The sequence below is a fragment of the Leptonychotes weddellii genome, chromosome 10, assembly GCF_054177405.1.
Source record: "Leptonychotes weddellii isolate Sample4059 chromosome 10, ASM5417740v2, whole genome shotgun sequence".
Lineage (NCBI taxonomy): Eukaryota > Metazoa > Chordata > Mammalia > Carnivora > Phocidae > Leptonychotes > Leptonychotes weddellii.
The window spans coordinates 97111868-97137946 of record NC_138378.1 but is presented as its reverse complement, the minus strand read 5'-3'; the positions used below and the strand labels follow the sequence as shown (position 1 = coordinate 97137946).

Below are 26079 nucleotides of genomic sequence, written 5' to 3'. Positions count from 1 at the left end.
GAAGATTACACAAACAAAAGTATATTTGTTACTGGCCCAGAGCAGAAGCTATAATTATTAACTGAATCAAAGATTACTTTTAACATAAAATAATAATTATAATAGCTAACATTTATTGTTTATGTACTATGTACCAGCTGCTGTCCTAAACATTTTACATTAATCGTCTCATTTTTTCTTACCATATGATCCAGCAATCCCATTTCTGGGTATATATCTAAAGAAATTGAAGGCAGGATCTCAAAGAGATATCTGCACTCCCATGTTCATTGGAACACTTCACAATGGCCAAAAATATGGAAACAACCTAAATGTCCATCAATGGATGAATGGATAAATAAAATGTTATATATATACATATGTATATATATATATGTATATATATATATAACATTATATTATTTCGCCTTTAAAAAGAAGGAAATCCTGCCATTTGCAATAACATGGATGAATCTGGACAACATATGTTAAGCGAAATAAACCATAAAAGACAAACACGGCTCTTATATGAGGTTTCTAAAGTAGTCAAACCCATAGAAACAGAGTAGAATAGTGGTTGCTGGAGGTGTGGGGGAAGAGAGAATGAGTTGCTATTCAATGCCTATAGCATTTCAGGTATGCAAAATGAGTAAGTTCTAGAGATCTGCTCTATGGCTTGGTGCCTAGAGTTAACAATGCTGGATTGTACACTTAAAAATTTGTTAAGAGGATAGATCTCATGTTAAATGTTCTTATCAAAAGAAAAAGAAAAAGGGAAGAAAAAGAGCTATGAGGAAAGTTCTATCATTATCTCTTTTTTTCATTTGGGGAAAAGGTTTAGAGAAGTTAAGTAAGCAGTCTAAGTTTACATAAAAGATAAGTGCCCAAACCCAGGGTAAGACAACTTTTTCTTATACCCAAAGCCTATATGTTTCCAAATTATTGGTTTTCAAATTATTTCTTAATAGCAGAAGACTTTATTCAAATGAAATGTTTTGTTCTCACCAATTACATGTAACAGATAAAAAATGAGAGACCAGGATTCAATCAGGAACTGAAAACTTTGCTTCTTGGTGGCCTTAGCAATACCTCAGAGGAACCCTAGAACTTAAGGAAACAAGTGTGAAAGTATTGCTATGATGATCACATCCTTTCTACATTTATGACTGTGACAGTTTGCAACCCGCTGGAAAGGTCTATGACAAGTAATAATTTGTCATGTTTCTAAAGTATTAATTTGAATCTTGCATTGCAAAACTGTTGGGAGCAAGTAATTTACCTGGTAAGTGAGCTTTTTAGAAGTGTGAGGAATACCTCCAGGTTACACATGATTTGTGGTACATATATGATTTGGGAGAAAGCCAAAGCCTGGGCAAATATTCCCATGCTCATGAATCAGGGGATTCACAAAGAATTTGGACATAACTATTGACAAAATGTCTAGATTCTACCATACATGATTACTGCAAACTGGCAAAGTGTGTCTTTCATTTTATTGTTAATGAGTAAAGAATGTCAGATTACTCAGCACAGTGCCTCAGCGTTTCCTCAGATTGCCGGGTTTAACAAAAATACAAGATACCCAGTTTAATTTGAATTTCAGACAGGTAACAAATGCCTTTTTGTATAAGTATATCACAAATATTGCATGGGACAATACTAAAAAAATAGTTGTCATTTCCTTAAAATTTTTTTATTTTATATGCTTACTTAGAAAGCCAGGTTATTAACAGCAGGCAGTGAACTGTAACATATCTTAATCCACACACACAGACATTTTGGATAAATTAGTTTAGGTAAATGACAGGCAAGATGAAACATAAATTATAAATAACATATAAATGAATAAAATATAATAATTAAAATTAAAATGGTATGGACAGATTAGACACAGCTGGGAAAAGAACTGGTTGGATAAAAGATACATATTAAGAAATTATCCACCAAGAGATAGGGATGTGAAAGAGGAGTTAAACACATGAAGAGCAGATGAAACTGTCCTAGATGCGTTTAATCAGGGTTCCAGAAGGAAATAATATAAATAATAATAAAGAAGCAATATTGAAGAAATGTTAGCTGATAATTTTTCAGAGTTGAAGGAAATCATCAATTTAAATAGGACAACTCACATAAAAAAGGGCAAGTGGAAAACTTCCAGTTTTATACTAGACATATATAGTGTTGAAACTACAGAATACCCAAGACGTTATGATAGAATCTTGAAATTTATCATAGTAAAGAAATGTAAATTTTGAGTTGAGTCACAAGTGAATTCTAGGACTTAGAAAAACAAAACTTTCAAAGAAGGAAAATATATTTTCATGGCTAGAAAATCTAAAACTGAAAATATTTACAAAAAATTTTCTGTTAAAAATTTTTTTAATCATCTCTAATCATGAAGAACCTAATTTAAAAGAAAAGACTAAGATATTTACAAGGAAGACATATCAGGGAAGATTAAGAACTCCTTGATGAACTCAGAGATTAAAATAGTATATTCAAAAATGTAGTTTTATGTAAGTGTGTAGACATCTGGCCCTTTAGAAAGCTTGATTTCTTTACAAAGATTTTGTTGTTGTTAGACCTGAGTTTCTCATAGCCCAACAGTAAAATAATTTCTAATTATCTACATAATCAACTTGAAAACATTGAAAGCTTGTGAAGTTTTCATTTAGTTTGGAGGTGAGGAATAGGAAAGCATGAGTCCTTGAAGAATATTACTTGCTCTGCTACTAAATGTATTTGTATTCTTTGTGGTTTGTAGCTTCGAGAGTTGCTTTTGTTTTCCTTTATTTTTCCTAACACAAGGGCATTTCTGTATTTCCTCTGTTACGTGTAAGTGCAGCTGACCCTTCAACAACATGGGTTTGACCTGCACAGGACCACTTATATGTGGATTGTTTTTTAATAAATACAGTACTGTGACTGTGTTTTCTCTTCCTTATGATTTTCTTAATAACATTTTCTTCTCTCTACCTTACTTTATTGTAAGAATACAATATGTAATACATAAAACATACAAAATATAAGATAACCAACTGTTTATGTTATTGGAAAGGATTCCAGCCAACAGTAGGCTATTAACAGTTAAGGTTTGGGGGAGTCAAAAGTTACATGTGGATTTTCAACTGCACAGGACTGGGGCAGGGAGGCTGGCATCCTTAACCCCTGAGTTGTTTAAGAGTCAAATGTACTTTGTTTCTTATCCACATGACTCTGACATTAAAGATTAGAAATAATATGGTTTTGAGGTGGATTTTCCTCCAAAGTGAAGGCAGGTACAGAGATGGAATAATGAGGGAGATGGACATATATTTATATTGACATGCATTTACTGAGCTTCAGTTATATGAAAGGTTCAATATTAAACACAAAAGACATACAAAGATGTATGATACCAACAAATCAATGCTGCAATAGTTGAGCTGAGCTGAGATTGGTAAATCTACTTCACTGGTTTACATTTTTGGACCATACCCTCACCTTTTATGGAGAGCGATCATCAGAGTCACATGAAATTCTTTTCTGCATTCTATGTAAGTGCTGTCAATGACATGTCTGTTTTGCTGCTCCCTGTCCCCTTTTGGGGATCCCACATAAAAAACCTCTTCCAAAACTTAATGCCAAGAAACATTTGGTGCCTAAATGTCCAACAATAGGGAAATGCATAGGTAAGTTACAGCATTTTCACATAACAGCATATTATATAAACGTGAAAGTGATCATTTTGAATCCTATGTAGAAAGATGGAAAATAAGTGACATAAGTGAATAAAACAATACAAAATGACATCTACAGTGTGATTACAAATATACAAAACATATCTTCACACAAGCGTGAACGTTCAAAGGTAAACTACACATTAGGAGTAAAATTACAGGTGCCTTCTCCCTCTTTCAAAGCACACATTCAGAATGGCACAAAAATACATGTTGGTATGGAAAACTTTGTCTCTCACCAAATTTGGTGTTTCTTCTTTGTAATTCTCTTTTTACCTTGGGAGGAAGGAAGCTCAGAGCCACATACATTATTCAGTAATTGCATTACATTAACACTTATGGATGGCATTTTATTCTCTCTTTTCAAGGCTTTGATTGTATTCCACTGTATCTCCTTTTTTGATGGACTAAAAATGAAGAAAAAGAAACACACTTGACACCCTTATCTTCAAACAGCTTGTAATATGTTTTTATTTATTTATCTAACTACATTTTATGTAGTTAGAAATGTTAAGAAATGCATTATGCTTAGATTGAGGTTATGCTCCATTTGAAAGGATACCACAGAGGAGGTGTGCTCTCTGCAGTGAATCATATCAGGGATTACATGATATTGATATGCATTTCAGGAAATCACTTGGTTAAGGTGGCTTTTTCAGATTTCTCCACTGCAAAGTTACTGTTTTTCCCTTTGTAAGTAATAAATATTAGGAGAAAGACACTTTGAGACAAACATTCTTACTCTTCTCAAACTTTCATCTGAAGATTTTGAACACTCATCAGTGGATCTTGATTGTAGCAATTTTTTCTATGTTCTAATGGTAATTTTTCTACTTCCCTCATTCCTTCAACATTTATTATTTGGAGCTGTTCTATAAGGAGAATTTACCTCTTCTCCATTTATATATTTATTCACTTATTTATTTACATCAGTATAGACTCATGGATATTTACTTTATTCTTTGGGTTATAATCCAATACTACCATTTAGTTTGTTGCTCAAATTATAACATGAAACTAACCTTTTTTTTTTTTTCACTACTGTGCTTTCTGGTACCTCCAAATGCTCCAGGCTCATCCTGTATTTTTCCTGCCTCAGCTGTGGAATGGACCACTTCTCTGAGGAACCCTGATTTCTTTTCTTGAAGAATGGTATTTAGAAACCAATATCTGAGCATTAGCATTAGGTGTGCTCCTTGCTACTGGAGTATCATTGCTTCCAGGCACCCTCAGCAGACTAAGCCTGCCAGGGATATGGCCATCTCCATGCTTCTGCTCCTCCCTTGGCTGCAGTTATGGGCCCAACCTTTCCTTACTCCTGCCTCTCCCCCAGTGGTATAGCATGTTCCCTTGTTCTCTTTCTACAGTTACGATGGGTTTTCACTAGTACCATAAACAACTACATTGCTGCCCTTCATTTGATGGGGAACATCAGTGGGAGAGGTCCAGGTAGAATTCTGTGACCAGCCTTCAGCAGCTGCTCTTTCCCTCCCCAAATTAGGACACTTTCTTAGGACTCTCTCCAAACTTTTCTGCAAGTTCTCGGTAGGGTTTGTGGAGAAAAGGCCTGAAGAGGTTGCAGATTCACCAATTTCTGTGGCCCCTAGGTGCTTCAACTCTCTCATCTGTGTACACTTGGCCTCCTCCATCAACCCTCTCATCTCCCAGGGGGATTCTTCTTACCAGTATCTACATGTGTCTGCACCAGGTACATCTGTGCTCATGCCTAGTCTTTCCCTGCAGAGGCCTCTCTCATCTTAGAACAAGTTCTCTGACAGGTTCAAAAAAGTCATGAACTTGCAATTTGTTGGCTTGTTTGTTTCTGTTATTGTAAGAGCGTGAAAGATGCTCTTTCTAGCTCTGCATCTCTGAGTGGGAATTTAGAAGAGTTTTATTTGTGAAATCAGCCCTGGCTTACTTATCCAGTCTTATCTTAACACAATTGACCACTTATTTTTTTGGACTTCATAATGTATATTATCTTCTTTTTATGTCTGAAATAGTCCCCATCTGAATTGTAAGCTTTGTGAAAGTTAGAAATTTTGATGGACTAGTGGAAAGAGTATGAACTTTAGAAACAAAAAGAAACTAAGCTCAAATCCTGCCTCTGTGATCTTTGTGGCCATGAACAAAATAGTACATGTGCCTCAGTTTCCTCCTCTGTAGAACGTAGATAAGAATATTCAACTGAGGAGTGCCCAGGTGGCTCAGTCGGTTAGGTGTATGACTCTTGGTTTTGGCTCAGGTCATGATCTCAGGGTCATGAGATCCATCTGCATGTCGGGCTCTGCGCTGGGAGAGGAGCCTGCTTGGGATTCTGTCTCTCCCTCTGCCTCTCCCCCCACCTTCCTTGTTAAAGAAAATACTCAACTGAAATGTGTGCTGTGAGAATTAAGGAGGTGGTGTTCATAAACCCTTGACATGGGTAAGCTTTCAGAAGATGTAAGTGCATTTCTCTTACTGTTTTCTCCTTGTATTTTTTTTTAAAGATTTTATTTATTTATTTGACAGAGAGAGACAGAGAGAGAGGGAACACAAGCAGGGGGAGTGGGAGAGGGAGAAGCAGGCTTCCCACGGAGCAGGGAGCCCGATGCAGGGCTCGATCCCAGGACCCTGGGATCATGACCCGAGCCAAAGGTAGACGCTTAACAACTGAGCCACCCAGGAGCCCCATTTTCTCCTTGTGTTTAATCTGAGTTTCTCACAGAATCTCAGAAGAGCAATGGACGTGGAGCAGCAGCAAAACTTAATATATTCAACTGAAGTTCCAGTCTTGTTTCCTTTTTATTCTCATAATATGTTACAACCCAACTTTTGGTGCTCTAATACACACCAAGAAAAATTCACCAACAATCTCTATGAAAAACCATAAAGTTCAGAAAAGAAACTTGCCACCTTTCCTCCTACAAAAACATAATATCTCAATAATGGACCAAGAAGCTTAAAAATCTGGCTGATAGAATATTCCTCTTGAGGAGGGACTAGGATAAGTTAACAACTTCTTTGAGCCTTACATCCTTCATCTAGATTAAGGATTCAGAGTATTGCTCTAATTATGTCTAACCCCTGGGTCAAGGCATAGAAGGGCTCAGTTAAAGTGAAAATGTTCTCCAAAAATCATATCCTCCTTAATTCATTAACATTTTCACAAAAATCCTTCAGAGAGTCACTCTAGTTCTGAGACACATACAGATACTATTGGAGGAAAAGAGAAGCCAAAACCAGCAAAGAGGGAAAGTACAGGTCCTCCAGAACTGGGTTCCTGAGGAAGGCAAGATTGAAAGGGGAGGGATCCCTGTAGAAAGAGAGCAAGGGGACTTGGCAAGCAAGCACGTCCACTCCACAGTGTTGCAGAGAACAAGCATGGAGAACAGGAATTTGTGTGTTCTCCTCCTGAGAATTATTGCTGACAATCTCCAAAAACTCAAATTCTAAGGAAAATATGTTAGTGTGTTTGGGCTGCTACAACAAAATACTATAGACTGGGTAGCTTATAAACAACAGAAATTTATTGCTTACAGTTCTAGAGGCTGGGAGTCTAAGATCAGGGTGCCAGCATGGTCAGGTGAGGGCCCTCCTCCAGGTCACACACTTTCTCATTGTGTCCTCACCTGGCAGAGTGGGCTAGGGATCTGTCTCCCTAGGGCCTCTCAAATAAGGTACCAGTCCCTCATGAAGGTTCCACCCTCATGATTGAAGCACCTCCTAAGGGCCCAACCTACTAATACCATCACCTGTGGGAGTTAGGATTTCAACATATGAATTTAGGGGAGGACCCAACATTCAGACCATAGCAGGAAGCAAAACATTATTTTAAAGTTATATTTGCTAAAGGCAAAGCCAAAACTACGCTCATTGGTGACATGTAGAACAGGATAGTACAGGTTGAGGTTAGGTTTATCAGTTTTTATTTGAGTCGTAGACTTACAACTTCTAAGGGCCACACAAATGGTTTATGAGAATGACTGAGTCCACAGTGCAGAAGGAGAGCCACGTAATGCTGACTGTTCATTTATTTAAGTATATTTGCAAATAACACCCACATTGAGTTTCTGATATTAATTTCTAATTCTTCTAATTCTCACTAAGGAATTGGGGGAAATCTTTTAATCTGGAAGGCTAAGAGAAGATGTCTTTGTTCTGTCAGTTCCATCGGGTTTATCTTCTTACCTTTACTGTTCTGATCCTCTTCCCAGGGGCTCGTCATTTCCATGGTTTTATTCCACACCAGCTGGGACTGAAAAGGTTTTCATACTTCCATCGTGGCACATGAAAAATTCTCAAGTCTCTACTCATCCCTTTATTTTCAGGACTAAGAATTAACATGAATGCTACTCCCTTCAATAGGATCTGAAAAATGCAGACTTCCAGTTCCTTTAGAACATAGGAAAGGCACCTCTTCTGTACTTTTCTCTCTCTGATCTCAGCATTCTGAATTCTGATCAGCTTTTTCTGAGTTACTGATCAGCAGTATATACACCATATCATTTGTTTCAGTCAGAGGAATACTTCTCTGATTAGAGTTTGAACTGAAAACAGATTTCTCGTGGGAAGGAACCATTACACAATATCAAACACTACTAACCATCCTCCCAAATAGAGTGGGATTCAAGAGTTTACCATCCCATGCCACATAACAGTATGCCTTCCTTTAAGAAATGGTATTGCTACCCTTCCAATGAGGCAAGAGTCTCTGTGGAAATCTTCACCAATCCTCAGATACCCAAGCAATTAGGTAGGACATATTAACTCCATAGTTCAAGCAGCATCAGTTTCTTTGCCATAATGGAATGCTAGGAAAAATACGTTTTGGTTAAATCCTCTAACAGTGTTTCTCAAACTGCAGGTTATAATCCAATCATTAGTGAGTTCTGAAATCAATTTAGTGGCTTGTAACTAGCATTTTCCTTTTAAATAGAATGGAATAGGGAAAAAAAGAGAAGAGAGGAATGGGGGAAATGCACATGTAAGGGTAGATATTAACTTAGTAATATTTTGCTTTGGTTATAAAGAATAGCCAAGCACTTCTCTCTTTTATTCATTAAGCATCTTTCAAGTAACTTCTCTGGACAGCTTAATGCACATACGAATACAGCCAAGGTTTCAGTCTTGTATCCATTCACATTTTACAAAGGGATATCCTTTCTGCCTTTTTCCTACCTGGCAATACTTTTCCTATCATTGCTGTGGCTCCCAAAGTTTAGCAAGTTCTGATTGTATCACATGACCAGATCCAAATTCAAGGTCAAGTTTTCCAAGTCGATCCAAGGCAGATAAATATCCTGAGCCATTGTTCCAGCTCAGTGCTAGACTACTGAATGGAAAAGGAAAAGCAAACAAAACACAAAGGTTAATTAAAAAGAGATAGCAACTGCAGGTGGTCCCCGACTTTTGATGGTTCGACTTAACGATTTTTCAGCTCTACCATGGTACAAAAGGGATACACGCTTCAGTAGAAACCATAATTCAAATTTTGAATCTCGATCTTTTCCTAGACAGGTAATAGGCAGTATGATACCCTCTTGTGTTGCTGGGCAGTAGCCACAGGCCACAGCTCCCAGTCAGCCCCATGGTCATGAGGGTGAACAACCAATACACCGACAAACATTCTGTACCCATACAGCCATTCTGTTTTTCACTTTCAGTACAGCATTCAATACATTATGTGAAATAATCAACACTTTATTATAAAATAGGCTTTGTGTCAGATGACTTTGCCCAACTGTAAGCTAATATAAGTGTTCTGAGCACATGTAAGGTAGGCTAGGCTAAGCTACGATGTTCAGTAGGCTGGGTGTATTAAATGCATATTCAAACCTATGGTATTTTCAGTTTACAATGGGCTTATGGGATGTAACCCCATCGTAAGTCAAGGAAGATCTGTACTTATAATATCACACTATGAAAATAATTCACCACCTCTGTTGAACAATATCTTGGGTTCTCCTTTAAAACAGGATAAAACACTAAAGGAAGCAAGATGGAAAAGTAAATTCAGATTTCTTGGAGCTAGACAGAGAGTGTCAAGTGGACTGGCACACACAGCAAAGCACTGGCCGTAACTAGAACTGCTGGGACCCCTGGAGGGGCCTGGCTCTCAGTCAAGGATGATGAACAACCATGGGCCCCCGTGAGCTCAGCCACATGCTGGCTGCCTCATAGCCCTACCCTAAACACAGTGCAGTCTTGTCATTCACCCAACAAAACCAGAGCAGAGAGCAATCTCTGTCCAAGGATCAGTGACCCCAGGAAATCTGGTCATGTCATCTCCATATAATAGAACTCTCAGTGTCTTTCTAATGCTCTGAGGGGGAAAAGGATCCAAATTCCTTAAAATGACCTACAGGCTCAGCCTATACTATCTTTGACTTAGCTTGGCAGCCTTGCCCCTTTCACTTCCCACTATCCCTAATGATCAGCTCCAATGTACTTATTTGCCAGGAGTTCTCTCTCTCTCTTTAAGAATTTATCCATTTATTTGAAAGAGAGAGAAAGAGCAGGAGTAGCGGGGAGGGAGAAGCAGACTCCCCACTGAGCAGGGAGCCCAATGTAGAGCCTGATCCAGGACCCTGGGATCATGACCTGAGCCAAAGGCAGATGCTTAACCAACTGAGCCACCCAGGCACTGCTTGCCAGGAGTTCTCTTATCAGCAGGCCTTTGCACATGCTGTTCCCTCTACCTGAAACACATTTCCCTTGCACTTCATCTGCCAACTCATCTTCATCCTTCAGTTGTTAACTCAGGTGTCACTTCCTCTGTGCCTTCATTGCCTCATGCCTTCCCCTGCCTTTGTTGCTTGCTCCTCCTCTGTACCCCCATGGTACCTGTCCTTCCAAATCATAACACTTTCAAACTATGTTCTAGTCATTTTTGTACTGTCCCATGTCCATAGCCCCACATCCGCTAGGACACTATGGCAGCAGCTAGATCTTTCTAGTTCATGGTGCTTCTTTCCTGATCTCCTCCATCCCCAGCATCCTAGTCAGTGACAGGCAATAACAAACATTTTATCATCTTTATTGCTACTGTCACTGTTCTCAGTGCATATTGAATTCCAGGTCTCCTCTGGGGCTTGCCTCCCACTCCCTACAGGTATAATTTCTTTTTACTTGAATCTTTTTGTTCTCATCTGTGAAATGAAGGTTATGGTTAGGATTATATAAAATAATGAATGTAAAACAGTGCAGTTCCTGGCACATAGATATTCAATTTGTGGTAATTATCTTACCCCATCTCTCTTCTCTCATGCCTGTTTAGTGACACCTGTCTTGCCTAATTGCAACCATCCCCCTGCCCAGCCCCTCCACCTGTCCGTGGACAACACCTGAGTCCTGAGAAATAAAGGTCCCATTTCATGCATTTCCCCCTTTATCCTCTCCCTCCCGACTGGGGTAACATTCTGGGATCCGAGTTTAGCTAGGATATTTGGAAACTACTCTCCAAGTTACCATATGGATCTCCGGATTTTCACTACACCACTCTTCTTACTGAGTGTCTTCCTGGAACTGCTGATAACCTCCTGACCATAAGCTGCTGTGTGTAGGAAATCTCTCTACTGACCAACCCCTTGGGGCTAACTTTCCTTGACAGACACCTTCAGTGAATACCTGTACCTCTCTCTACCTCAATGTCCTCATTATTAAAGTGGGAAGGATTGAATAGATCATGTCTACATTCCATCGTAGCCAAGCTATTCTTTGATATTATGGTTCTGTGCTTAAGGTATAGTTCATTCTGGATCCTTACAGAAACTAGATGGCACCCTCAAAGCAGGTATTTAAGCAGAATTTAATAAGACGACTATTTACAAAGGTATGGGCAGGTTGTAGGGAAACCACAAAAGGTAACAACCCCAGGGCTAGTAATAGCAGAAAACCACAATCACCAATGAAGTTTTCAGAAAGAAAACCCTTCAGATAGAAAAGGTGTGTTGGAGAGGACCACGTAACAGGAGCTGTGGCGTTTGTACTGGAGGCAGCCAGCCTGAAGAGATTCGACAGGGAGGGGCCCAAGCAAATATTTGCTCTTTCCAAGCCCCATCTCCCACTGATGCTCTTCAAGGGTGAAGCAGCTGGAATCCAGAAGACCAAAGAGCTTGCTGATACGACCCATACAAAGTATCCTCATTGAGCACAATGCAGGGTGGGGAACAATAGAGAAAGGATTTGGGGGAGCAATCAGAAGATGTCCAGCCCACAGGGATGCTAATGACATTTAGGTAGAACCTTTTTGTACATGATGAGTTGTAGCTATGCAGATGAAAACACTGTTACTGTCTAACAGAGTTCCACCGTCCCTTAACATTCCATTTAGTGTAAATCATCTAAACTCCTTTAAAGAAATGGCATTGTTACCACCAGCTCTATCAAACATTAAGACCAAAGCCACAGGTTAGTGAAATCTGAAATTTTCTTATGTTATAGAAAGTCTTTTTGGAAAGTAACTTATGGCAACATGAAATGTTTAATGTCACCTAATAACCTATGCATCTTATTTTAAAAATACTTTTGATTAGACGATCTACAGAGTATCCTTTTGAGAGCAGTCTAAATGATTATTATCCAATTCTTATGTAGATTTATAATTAATCTAACAACTATGATCTGACCATGAATATGCCTTTGCCATCTGGTAACTTTACCCTGAATTTGATCATGAATAATACATAACCATCTGACAGTTGAATCCAATCCATAATGTGGCCATACATGATAAAGATCCATCTATAGTGTGCTAATTTGTATTCTCCATCATTTTCATCTAATTCCTACCCAGAGCTTTTTCACTGAGTTTCAAGCACCCGGGAACCATCTACCTACACAGTAGGCCATATGGGATGCAGTGCATATTCTCCAGTGTCCTGGGTCTGATGCTAATTGTCACCAGTCAAGCCAAAATGTGTCACTCCAAACATGGGCAGGGGCACTCTTGGGCATTCATAAGATGCTTAATGGGGCTTTCAGTATAGTGTTGCTGACAGTGTGTGTTTTAATTAGACTTGTAAATGCACATTTATTTTTCCCCCTAGACCAGTCCCACATTCAGGTGAAAGAGACAGCCATGTGACTGTAGGTGTCATAGAGTGGCTGGAGAGCGTAACCACCTTATAAGAAGTGCACTGTGAGCATTTGAAAGTATGAGCCAAACAAAATGTTTCCCACCTGACCTCATCACCCTGTCCTACTTTGGTGTTACACTTGCACTTCATCTCCTGTGAGCTGGTACTCATCTATGGCTCCTTCTTTAGCAAGCCCCTTCTGGATTGTGGAGGCTGTTAAAATCTCTACTTCACATGCCTTTATCTGTATTCATATTCTAATTCAAATGCTTACAATATACAGTACTCATCAAAATGAAAAACATTTCCTGGCCCAATTTGGCTAGCAGTCCATCAGGTTATAAATTTTGTTTTATATGGTTTATATGGTTATTTCTCTCCATCAATCTTGACCCTGGGGCATTCTAACAAGTGGAGCCTAGGATATTTGCAATTCACAGCCATGATTTATTCCCCTTAACAATTTGTTCTCTACTCCCTATAAAATCTCTAATACTATGGTAGAAATAGAGAAGCTTGGAGGGTGATTTAGTGCTGATAGAAATCTATGAGTTAAATTTTTTAGTTGGTGACTTTGAAGTGACAGTAAGCCCATGACCTTGATATCTGAAAATAATGCCACCTGAATTTGAAAGTGACCACAGTCTATATGCATAAATGTGACAGAAGAGTTCTAAATTGTGAGCAGTCTGTTCCACACTTTGTGCTCATCAAAGTTGGCTTTGATTTTTTTTCCTTTTTACTGCGCTGTGAGTAGCAGATCCTGCAGCTCCACTTCAATTAAACCTCCTTAGTTTCATATAGCCAGAGTCATTGTTGAAAAGCCACCCCATTTGTTGTTGAGGGTGTGGCCCACTTCCTTTTGCATGGGTCCCCCTGAGCCATGTGTATGACCACACCATTGTGTCTACAGCTAACTGATGGGGGGAGGACCTAACTCGAGGCTAGAAACAAAGTAACGTACAAGTCAGCCAATGACCCACAAGGTGGACTCAGGCTTTGTCCATCAGGGAAGGAGCCTCAGGCAAACTGATCAGGTACCCACTTTGAGGGGGGTTGAAAGTGACATGTAAACATTTGATAGTTAGTTATGGGGGAAGAATCTGAAAGAGAATAGTAAGCAAAAGCTAAGAGCAGACAGAAACCATAATGTAAGAAGAAGTGACATCAGCAGTTGAAACTGAGACAATTGGATTCATCCCATGGTAAATGCAGGAGAAAGAGCACATACTGCTTGGTTAGGGGTAAGACAGCCATAGTGCTGAGCTGCCATACATCTCAAATAGCCTTGCAGCATTGGGGGAGGGGTCGTCCTAGTTAAATCACCAATTTACCTATTTATGTGTTTTGTCTAACCCCTAATAGCATTTGAGTTTGCAATCCTGATAAAAGGCCTAGGTAATCATGAGTTTTCTGAAATAAACTGAGAAAGTGAGAAATTTTAAAAATAGATTCTTTTTCTGAATTATCCAATTGAATCTTGTTAATGACCAACAGTGATGTACCTGTAATTCTTATATTTGTTTTATTCTCAACATCTGGAATCTACTCTTTCTGCCCTCCATTTATCTAGTTAGTGCTTCTGAATGGGGGCACCAGTAGTTTTGAGAGGGACAATTCTTGATTGAGTAATTCTTTTCCATGGATTGCAAGGCATTTAGCCTCTCTGGCCCAATGAATGACCTAAGTGAGCCTCCGTTTAAAAATAAACCTATACATCTCCAAATGTCCGCTAGGGGGTAGTACTGGTCGGTTAAGACCTCCTGAACTAAGCCTTCCCATTTGTCAAGGGGCAGTACAAATCCAACCTTCTTTTTAATTCTTTGATTATCAGAAACTGTAATGATTTCTGTATCTTCTTTGAATTCCAACTGCACTTAGAATCAATAAAGCATCATTGACTTCTTAATTGTGTTTTAATTGCCTCATGTATGTTGGCTTCTCTTCCCAATTTGATCATAAATTCTTCCAGAGCAGCAAAGGATCTAAGTAGTTTTTGGTATCCCACATAGTGCCTTATATATAAATGCTGAGTATTTAATGAATTCTGACTGGCCTCAACGATCTAGTCTCTGCTTATCTCTTTGGCAATGTTTCCTACCACATCCCCACCCTCACACCTGGCCCTTGTCCCCCTAACATTTAGGAAAAGCTCTTTAGAGTTCCCTGAACATACCTTGTTAGTCCACCATCATGCCCCACAAATGCTGTACTTTTAGCATATCTGACATTCTGCAGTTGCTCTTCTTCTAGGTGAAATCCTACCCAGTCTTCAAATTCCAGTCTTTCTGGCTAATTACTCCCTTCTCTCTACTTTGTATGAACTTCTATGGATGTATAACTTGTCTGTTTACCTTTATCTTTCTTCTAAAGAGGACAGGAACTATGTCTAAATCATTTCCCTAACTCTTAACCTGATGGTTGGTACTTAGTAAGTGCTGAATAAGTGTAGGTTGATTATAATTGATTATACCATATTTTTAATATTTATGAGCATGAGACACACAGCAGAGAATGGTGAAGAATGTTGGTCACCAAATGGGGGCAGCCATAACCTTTCCTTTCACCATAGCTTATCTTTTGCTAAATAATGCTAAAGAAATAGAAAGTATGTGTCTCCCTACTTTTCAGAGCTTGATTCCAACTTACGTAAATTACACACTTTCATTAAAGCACCTGAAGCTCTGTTTAATTTCTCTCATTTGGCTTTCTCCCTTTTACAATGGTGACAGGGAGATACTCAAGACAGGACATGAGCTGTTATCAGTGAGAAATTAACTCAAGCTGAACAGTCAGTGGGGAGGCAAAATAAAGTAACAGTCTGCATTTTATTGGAATAGATTATTTCCTTTCTCTTTAGCACTTGACTGCAAGAGGTTTCCCCTATTACTCCCCTATGGTAGAGAACAGTGTTGTCCATGTAAGTATAAAAAGTATCATATAAAATAGTAATAAAAATAATAACAGAAAACCTGTCAACTAATACACTATCTAGGAGAGAAGCATTTGCAGATATGCATGAATTGACAGGAGTTCTGGGCCCAGAGCTCCTAACAACGTAGGCCTGGTAAGGAGAGTTTGGAGATCAACTATGGTCTTTATTCAGCTCCAATGATAAATGAGGGAGTTCTGGTTGGTGATGAAAGGCAAAGATAATGTCTCAGCACCGTATTCATCACTGATGGGCCAAAGACCTGAGCCCACCAATTGCTGCTAGGGCCTTCACCAGGAAGTGAAAAAGGTGTTATGTCAGTGTCATTCTGTGAGGCCTCTTCATATCCCCAGGAGTCTTCCAGGTGGTTCGGGGTGGTCTCCCAGAGACACTAGGAGATTCAAGAAGCCACAGTCTCAACCTCAAGGAGACAGGGATGAATGGAAAGGTGAAGAATCCCACAAGCTGAATTGCAGTCCATTTCCTTCCTTATATTTCTTCTAAATTTCCAGCAATTAAATAGGTTGTCGAAAAGGTCTCTAACTTAATAGATGTTTTGTTATACAATACCTGGAAATGGCTGCACACATGTATGAAATGGATCGGTGACAGGAATCTATTAGAAGAGTCATGTCTGCCTTTGGCAACACTGTTACAGATAAACATGTTTTTATACCAACTGCCTCACATAAATGGTATTAGTTTTGTATTTGGCATAGGGGTGAGAGGCGCCACTGGTAAAAGGTCCTCAGTCTCCTCTTTCATAAAATGGAGATATCATTTCCCTTCCTAATTCGTGGTGTGAAATAAAAATAATAAATGTAATATATTACAGTGCTAGGCACAGAAGAAAGATACAGTCAGTGTTCAGTGTTACTATTATATACTTTCAGGGTTGAAGCAAGACCCAATACTATTGTCTCACCAGATTAATATACCACTTACCTAAATATTTTGATCATACAGAAAGTTACTCAAAGGAATAAAATAAGCTATTTGAATCCTTTTTCTGAAGGAAAGCTCCTAAAACTACAGAAAACCGGCCCATTTTGCCTCCGTCTCACTTACTCACTTAAGACCTTTTCAGAAATTTAGGGGCATAAATTACAGTTCTGATACCCTGAGAAATATTTTACAATAAACCCTTGCCACTCACCCAGCTGACTCTTCTAGATATTCCTCTCTCATCTTTTCCAGGGGCTTCTCCACTCCTCTTTTCAGGAAAGGAAGCACCAGAGTATAATAGAAAGAGCTTGAGCATAGGTTCTAGACAGAGGCTTCAATCCAGAGTTTGGTAATTATTTGGCCATGAAACCTTGGCAGGTCACTGAATTTATTCAAGTCTCATTCTACTCTTCTACAAACCAGGAATAATAAAACTTATCCGGTAGGACTGCAGGTAACATGCTGTGGGGAAAGGGATATGTGTGTGTGCACATGTGTATGTCTGTGAAGGGGGGGATTGAACCATAGTTCCTATGGATTAGGAATTAACCAGAAAAATTAAAATTAATAGTCCATAAATGTATTATTGTGTGATTGTCCCATCGATGCTGTGATTCTCCCTTCTCCCCACAAACAAGCACATTGGGACAAGAGCATTGGGTTAAGAGTAATAAACCCTTCATGTTGAGACAGATACTATCTATTTCCTCTGAAATATTTGGCAATTCAATTTGCATCTGTTAGCCTTATTTTCCTCTTCCAAATAAATTGATACATTGGGATGATCTAAAATGTCTTTTCTAGAGCACCTGGGTGGTACAGTCACTTAAGTGTCCAACTCTTGGTTTTTGCTCAGGTCATGATCTCAGGGTCCTGGGATGGAACCCCGCATCGGGTTCCGCACTCAGTGTGGAGTCTGCCTGAGATTCTATCTCCCTTTCCCTCTGCCCCTCCCACTCATGCTGTCTTTCTCTGAATCAATCAATCTTTAAAAAATAAAAAATAAAATAAAATGTCTCTTCTATCCTTGAAATTCTGTCTCTGTTGTTAACTGTGTTTCTGTCCTCAGGCTAATCATCTAATTTTTTAATTTCATTCTTAGTTTTGTTTTTAGCTGTTAATATTGAAATAATCTTAGATTTACAGAATAAATGCAAAAATAATACAGAGTTTTCCATACGCTGATGCTAACATTTTGTATATCAATGGCACATTTATCAAAATAGAAATTAACATCAGCACAATAGTATTAACTAAACAATGGGTTTTATCCAGATTTCTCCAGTTTATTTCCTAATGTCATTTTTCTATTCTAGGATCCAATCCAGGATCCCACATCACATTTAGTTGCCATTTCTCTTTGATCTCCTCCAATCTGTGACAGTTTCTCAGGCCTTTGAGTAACAGTCTTTCCTCATCTTTGACAGCTTGGACACTTTTGAAGAACAGTGGTCAGATATTTTGTAGAATGTCCCTTAGTTGGTGTTTGTATGATGTTTTCTCATGATTAGACTGGGGTAATGGGTTTGGGGAAAGAATACTACAGAGATGAAGTGGGCTTTCATCACATCATATCAGGGGTATATGCTACCAACATGACACTAGTAATAATGTTAACACTCTGATCACTTGGTTAAAGTGGTATCTGCCAGATTTCTCCACTAAAAAGTTATTATTTTTTCCTTTAAATAGTCTGTTCCTTAGAAACAATTCACTAAGCCCAGCTTACAGTCAGGATGAGCGGAATAAAGTTCCACATCCTAGACAAAGTTATATCAAAGAATTTGTAATCACCTAATTTTAAGCCATTTGGATGGACCTTTCAGACAGGAAGAAGAAATCCTCCAAATGCCTAGAGGCAGTATCCAAATACATTACCCTTAGGTTTCTTAACCATCTTCTGTAACAGAATAAATGTTTGACTTCTATCACCCAACCTGCAAATAATCTTGTTACTTCACAAAATCCCAGACACACCATATGCCTACCAGTAACGATATAGGAACAACTATGTTGACTAGCCTCGAAAGTGGACCATGGCATATATTAAGGCATGAATATCCTTTTATCTCAGCATCAACATTACAAATGGGATAATCTCCATTCAAAAAAAGCAATGCTATACAGGAACCGTGTTGTTTGAGGTAAGGATATGTCTCTGATGGTATGGAGTATGTGGGGGACGGCTATGTGAACACAAAACCCTGTTTAATTTTTGGTTTTTCCTCCCTGATCTACAGGGAGATCAGTTTCCAGCCCATTGTAGTTATATGAGACCATAAATTTCAGACCTGGCCTCTAAAACACTTCTGTGTTGCCCTGAATGCTGCCTTTCCTCTTTTCTGCTGGCTGGGGCTAGGGGTTGCAGTGGAGGCCTCTGAGGTCTTCTGGGTTAGGGGAGATACACTTAGATAGATGGAGCCTGGATCCCTAAATAGTTGCATGGACCACAACCTTTGCCAGGCCTTGCTAGACTCTGAAGTAAATGACAAATGAACTTCTATTGTGTTAACCCCACTGAGATTTGAGGGTTATTTGTTAAAACCATCAGATCCTCCTGATCAAAGTAGAAGTCCCCAGAGGGCAAGATTCTTTTCCATTAAATTGTTTGTCTGGGCCCTTGCACAGTCCCATGTGCAGATGGGGACCTAAATGCCTTTGAAGATGGAGAAGAAGAAAATGATAAATGGCATGGCACTACAGGGAGGTATTTGGTTTTCAAGAATAGTACAGCTCAACACTACTGTACTGCACCTGGTTTCCTATAAAAATCTTTGTCACAAAGATTACCTGCAAAAAAAAAAAAGCAGGGGGGATGATAAAATTCTCCTGGAAATGGTAGCAGAAGCAATAGGCTTGTAAACAGCCCAGATCAAGTAAAAGTTCCCCCGGAGATTTCTGGTTCACAATTTTGAGCCCATCTAGGAGCAGTTATTCCAAGTATTCTTGAAACTAGACCACAGTGTACATTAACAGCACAAAAATCCTTTTATCTCAGCACCAAATTACCAATAGAAAGTTAGATGGGAAATAAAGCATAATCAAGCTTAGTGAAAAATAAATAGAGGTACTTGACCAGGTTTCTATAGTTTTCTAAGAAGTTGCCTACCTGGTAATCATAAAGGAACGAATTCTGGCATGTCTATCACTTATCAAGAATCAGTGCTTTTCCATTGCAATATATCCCATAAAAAGCCCCATTCTGCTATATTAACAATAGGAACTCAATTTTTATGATCAAACCTCACATTTTGTATCTCATTGAGTATACTCTTTTCCATACTTTCGGTGTATAGTGAGACTTATTTATGGAAAATCTATTTCTGTGAAGTTTTATGTGTAGACAACACAAAGGTTCATTTCAGCTTCCCTCTCCCTGTGTCTTCTCAACAATATCCCAAAGACACAAGCTTCTTGCGCTGACCTTAAGAACTTATCATCGATTTACTTGGAAAAAGAATGGATTTGGCAGAAACTTCTGGACTTTCTGAATGGAGTTCTCACATTTAGTAAGCTCCACATCTTGCAAACACAGAATAAGCAGTTTTTAGTGGACTTGCAGGGAAACATTACCATAATCACTGCTGCGAGTTATATAAGGAAGTTGGTTGCTTCCTGCCTTCTCTGGTTTGGCACCCAGAGGACTGGCTAAGAAAGGCTGAGCATTGCCCATTGTAACACCTCACTGATACTGAAGAGGACTCAATATCTTCATACATGTATTTGTAGTTGTCCAAGTATGAAAGGGCAAGGCCCAACACTTATTTCAGGAAAGACACAGAGGATAGACATAAATAAGGAAAGACTAACTCCCCCACAAAAGGTAATTTAATAATCAGTTCATTAATTTAATAGCTGCTATACACTAATTTATTGATGACCAACACCACATGTGAACTCCCTCTGAGAGTCAACATATTGACGTTGGCAAAATGGATTCAGGCTCACTATAGCAAGCTATGAACCAACTCCAATAAATTAACTCCACCTCATGTCCCCTAATTCCTGATACTTAAGGGTAGGTTCTAACACCTAGATAGATATTAAAACAACCCAGGTATGATTGAAATTCACGTCAACTTTTCTCTGAGGAAATCAGCTTTTTATCTTAGCTAAGCCTTTGGCAGAGTAAGCTCAATAAAATGCCCTCTTTGGAGTAGTTTTTACTAAATCTAATTATGCTGCCTTGTTTGAGTCTCCTGCTATTTTCTATTTGTTTTTTTTCTGTTGTTTCCCCCCCCCGCCCCCGGGCGTGAGAGGAGTTACTTCCTTAGTATTCCCGTTATAGAACAAATTCTCCTCAACCTCATCCACCTCTTGTATATACAAGAAATCATCAGCACAGCACCTCAGCTTTCAAGTGGATTTAGTCTTGACCAGGGATTAACAATTTGACTGTCTACATAGGATGACTATATACTTTATCTTCCAAATTGGGACACTTTTTAGAGTACTATTATTGATTACACCTTGACAGCAGGCATAAACCAGGCCTGTCCTGAACAAACAGGGACATATGATAACATTACTGAGAATTCAAACAGAGCTGTGAGCTCCTGGGTCTCAGATATTATAAAATCTTCCCCAGGACATTTATTTCTCGGAGGGACTGACACAATAGGCCTGTTTACATGGTATCAGCCAGAGACAGTATACATAGTGGGGACTCTGGTTCCCCCATTCCACCGACGCCCTGCTCCTTGCCTTTGAATGACAACTTACCGTATCCCAGCTGTATAACCAGACCTCCCAGACTCAAATTCCTTTCTGAAAGATGTAGCTTTGGAAAATCCCTTAAACTTCTGTGTCTTAGTTTCCCCATCTATAAAAAATGATGATAATATTTGAACGTGACTCATAAAGGTGTGTAAAATAACATGAGTTAGTAGTTATAAAATGACTATTAGAGGGTCTGATACATCATAGGCACCCAATCATCCATTGGCGGTTTTAGTGATAACCCTCTTCCTTCATGAGAACATACCACCATGAGCTCCACCTTCCAGTCCTGCCTACTTGTTATGTAGCACATCTTTCTGTCTCAACATTCTGTGCTGAGGTGACTGGTTATTTTACACCCTGGTGATTGCCTAGGCATTTTTTTCCCCACATTATTCTTCATAGGCTGCTTCCTTTTTATTTTCAGTATTGTCATAAGAGTGCCTCCAGCCAAATGCATTGAGTACCCTTTCACCATCCAGAGCCACTTCCATACAATCAAGTGTTAAAGAGCATGACAAAATGAATCTGCAACTTCACTTTTAGTGACACATTACTCCATCTCCATATCTTCTTGGGAGTTTCACGTCAGGCATTGGTTTTAGTCTATTACTGCCTGAAGGTTACAAAAGAATGTGTCTTTAGAATCATCATTAGTATCTTCTACTAGAATATGCATGACTCTCTGTGACAATTTAATAAATCTTGCATGGAAACTGGCATGGAGACACTTTTTGTCAAAGAAATCAAGGGGAAAAAGGTGTTTTCCAGGTCTCATAAGGAACACGACCTTCATTCTTAACTGTGTATTGTGTCCTTGGATAAGGCATCTCACCCCATCTGAGATCAGAAAAACAAACAAACAACTGCCCTAATCTCTCAGCAGGTATTAGCAATTGTGAATTAAAACTATTTATGTGATGGGGTGCCTGGGTGGCTCAGTCGGTTAAGCGTCTGCCTTCGGCTCAGGTCATGATGCCAGCGTCCTGGAATCAAGCCCCGCATTGCATCAGGCTCCCTGTTCAGCAGGGTGTCTGCTTCTCCCTCTCCCTCTGCCTCTCTGCTTCCCCCTGCTTGTGCATGCTCTCTCTCTCGTGATCCTGCCATCTCACTCTTTCTCTCTCCTGCTCTTTCTCTGTCTCTCAAATAACAAAATCTAAAAAAAAAAAAGAAATTATTTATGTGAACCATCACTACTAGAGGAAGGAAAGAAACATTATATCATGCTCATAAGCATTTGGTTTATTTACTTTAACTGATAGTTAGGCTTAATTTCAATATTTTATTATTAACTTTCCAGGAATGGAAGAGAGGATAGAGGGACAATGTCCCCACAGCATTAGACCACATCCTGCCCCTGTAACCATGATTATCACCATCCTAATTGTCATCAACACTAACAATCACTGAACATTTATTCTGCTGCTGGCATTCTGCATGCCTAGTCTCATTTAATACTCAAAATAATACTATGTGATAGGTTCTGTCAGTGTCATAGCCCAGGTCACAGAATGAAGAAACAGAGGTGTATTAAAGTTAAATGACTTTGTCAATGTCAGTGAACTGGAACATAAAACCAGGTCAGGCTGGATCCAACACCCATATTAACTACTAGGTTATACTTTATGTCTTGTTGAGGTGAAGTATGGATTAACTTTGCCTGTGAAAAGTCCACAAAGCACATGTTTACTGATGGTGAGTCAACAGGAAGATTTTTAATTCATGGAGCACAGCATGTAAATACAGTCGTCCCCCCTTACACAGGGGATATGTTGCAAGACCCACAGTGGGTGCCTAAAACCATAGATAGTACCAAACCCTATATATACTCTGTTTTTTCCTCTACGTACATACCTGTGATAAAGTTTAGTTTAAAAATTTGGCACAATAAGAGATTAGTAACAATAACTAATAATAAAATAGAATAATTATAACAATACTCCATAATAAAAGTTTTGTGAATGTGATCTCCTTCTCTCTCCAAAAATCTTACTGTACTGTACTCACCCTTTGTCTTGTGATGATGGGAGATGATAAAATGCCCACGTGATGAGATTGAAGTGAATGACATAGGGACTGTGACATAGCATTAGGCTAGTATGGACCTTCTGATGGTAAGTCAGGAGGATCATCTGCTTCTGGACCACAGTTGGCCACAGGTAAGTGAAACTTCTGGAAGTGAGACAGCAGGTAAGGAGGACTACTGTACACACAAGACTTTGACAAAAGTAAGCAATCGATGAGAATCCTAGCATGCTAGTGTGTGCTATGCAGTAATCTCAGTAGCCTTGGTCCCCAAAACAAGAAAGGGCTAAGTCGGCACTGAAACTATGAACTTACGTTGCACTAGCTGCTATTTAGCGAGCAATTTATTATTCCCTGGCTTTGCACCAAGTCCAATACTGATGGTATCTTATTTCAGCGCCACTTAAGTCCTTCCTGATAGGCTTGTTATTCCAGTTTTACAGAAGACACAAAACCAAGATTTAGAGAGGTTATTTGCCTGTCATCACACATCAATGAGTGGCACAATCAGTGTCGGAACCTAAGTATTTTTATCTTTAAGTCTGTGTTTTAACCTTCATGACATTGAGCAAATCCTTGTTTAGATAAAATTTTTTCTCCCATTTGAGCTTTGTGCATTTTGCTTTTTTATTCTTGCTTTTTATCCTAATTTATTAAAACCCATTCTTATGCTTAGTTTTCCCTCTCGATGTTTAAATTTATCAATCTCCATGCCTCCCAAACAAATCAAAATCTGCAACATGCTTTTCCTTAAATCCTCTTTGCTCTTGCCTTGGTGGTATCATCTAGAGTGTTCATTCTTCATTGTTAAAATTATAAAGCTGGGGCGCCTGGGTGGCTCAGTCGTTAAGCGTCTGCCTTCGGCTCAGGTCGTGATCCCAGGGTCCTGGGATCGAGCCCCGCATCGGGCTCCCTGCTCGGTGGGAAGCCTGCTTCTCCCTCTGCCACTCCCCCTGCTTGTGTTCCCTCTCTCATTGTGTCTCTCTCTTCAAATAAATAAATAAATAAATAAATAAAAATAAAATAAAATTATAAAACTTTTTATAAAGTCTTTGCTCCTTTAGACATTAATAAACTTGATCAACTTCTTTAAATGCTTTATTTTCCATACTCATTCTCATACTTGATATTGATCAGACATTTTGGTGGAACACTTCTCACAGAAGCACTTCAGAAGAGGATCTTTAAGGAGCAAATATTTTTAAACTTTGTAATCCTGAGAATTTCTTTACTAAAATGGTAGTTTATCTGGATATAAAATTCTAAGTTCAAAGTTCTTTTCCTTCTAAACTTTGAAGACACAAACCAGTATTGCTTTTGAGAAGCCCAAAATAAATCTGGCACTTGTTTAGGTCTTTTCTTTCTCTCTGCAAGCTTTTAAATTTTCTCTTTGTCTTTATGCTCTTCAGTTTAACTATAATCTGTCTGGATATTGATTGTAGTTTTCTTATCTGTCCTATTCAGCACTCCATTAGCCTTTTTATCCTGAGCTTTTGTATCTTTCTTTAATCCTGGGAGATTCTTGTTCATATTTTCTCCTCTGTTTTGCTCCTTTCTCGCTATCTGGGAATTTTATTCTATAGATTTATTTCTCTGTTTCATGACTCAACATTTTTCATGGGTTCCATCTCTTCCTGACATTTTTCCTCCCTAATATCTTCCAGGAAAGTTTTGTGACACATTTTGGCTTACTAGTTTGTACTTCAATTGTACCCATTCTGTGATTCCACTGGCTCTCTAGTTGTTTCCTTTCCTTTTTTTTTTTTAATCACAATAGTTATGTTTTCATATCCCAAATTTTAAATTAGTACCTTTTCCTGCTCTATAATTTTGAAAGCCTCCCGTATCTCTCTGTGAGGATATTTATTAAGACCATTTTAAATTCATGTTCTATTTCATTAGCTCTGCTTCCTCCAGAAAGGTTTTTAATTTCAGTTCTTCTTTGGAGCTTATGTTCCTCAAATAGTGAATCTTTTTAGGGGGAGGGGAGCACATGTTTTATTTCTTTGGGGCAGTGGCTTTGGCCCTAGCTAGGGGTCTTAAAGGAGTGGGGATGATAGGGAGTGCCTGGGGGCAGAAGACTTACAGTGCTACTGTCTAGACTCACCCATTCCATTCCCCCACGAAGTTCCCTGCCTGCTCTTAAATCTGTGGAACCTCCACCCTGGACACTGCTCTCAGCAGCAGTGGGACAACCACCCCTCATTATAATTGCCTAGTGCAGGAGGAGGGGGAAGGAATGGAGGGCATATATAGAGTCTAACTTGTCCACTGTGCCCATTGCAATTGGCTCTTCCCTAGAAAATCACTGCTTACCCCACCTGATAAGTTCCTATTCACTTGGGCCATGTGAGAAGGCATGGTAAACTTCTGTGACCACCCCCCTCCGACACTGAACTTCCAGTTTCAGGCCCACCCAGAAAAAATGTGGGGGAAAGAAAAGAGACAATATTATAAAGTTCTCTCCCATCCATCCCTCTTTGTTTCCTGACTCTAATTTCCCACCAAAAACAAGATCAGACCTCTCTCTCTCTTTAAACAAATTTCAATTTTATATTAGTTACTGTGACCCATCAATGTCTCTGTGTCTCTTGTTGTCAGGGCCAGCTTCATGGGTGACCATCCAGTGTAGTTGCACACAGCCCAAGCTTAAAAAGGTCCCCACATGATTTAATGCTCTGCTGTCACCATCTTGAAATTC

The 26079-nt window shown here is 39.1% G+C and overlaps 2 long non-coding RNA genes across 2 annotated transcripts in view; one reads left to right on the top strand and one right to left on the bottom strand.

Annotated features, from left to right (window-relative positions):
- The window catches only part of LOC145715951 (uncharacterized), a 24482-nt gene extending 15937 nt beyond the window's left edge, over window positions 1-8545 (bottom strand). Inside the window, exon 1 of the long non-coding RNA XR_014138267.1 lies at window positions 3463-8545. This is a non-coding gene — a long non-coding RNA (uncharacterized LOC145715951). The remainder of the gene's footprint in view (window positions 1-3462) is intronic.
- LOC145715952 (uncharacterized) overlaps window positions 1-26079 on the top strand; it is a 519543-nt gene that overhangs the window by 100614 nt on the left and 392850 nt on the right. The gene's annotated exons all lie outside the window — the stretch shown is intronic.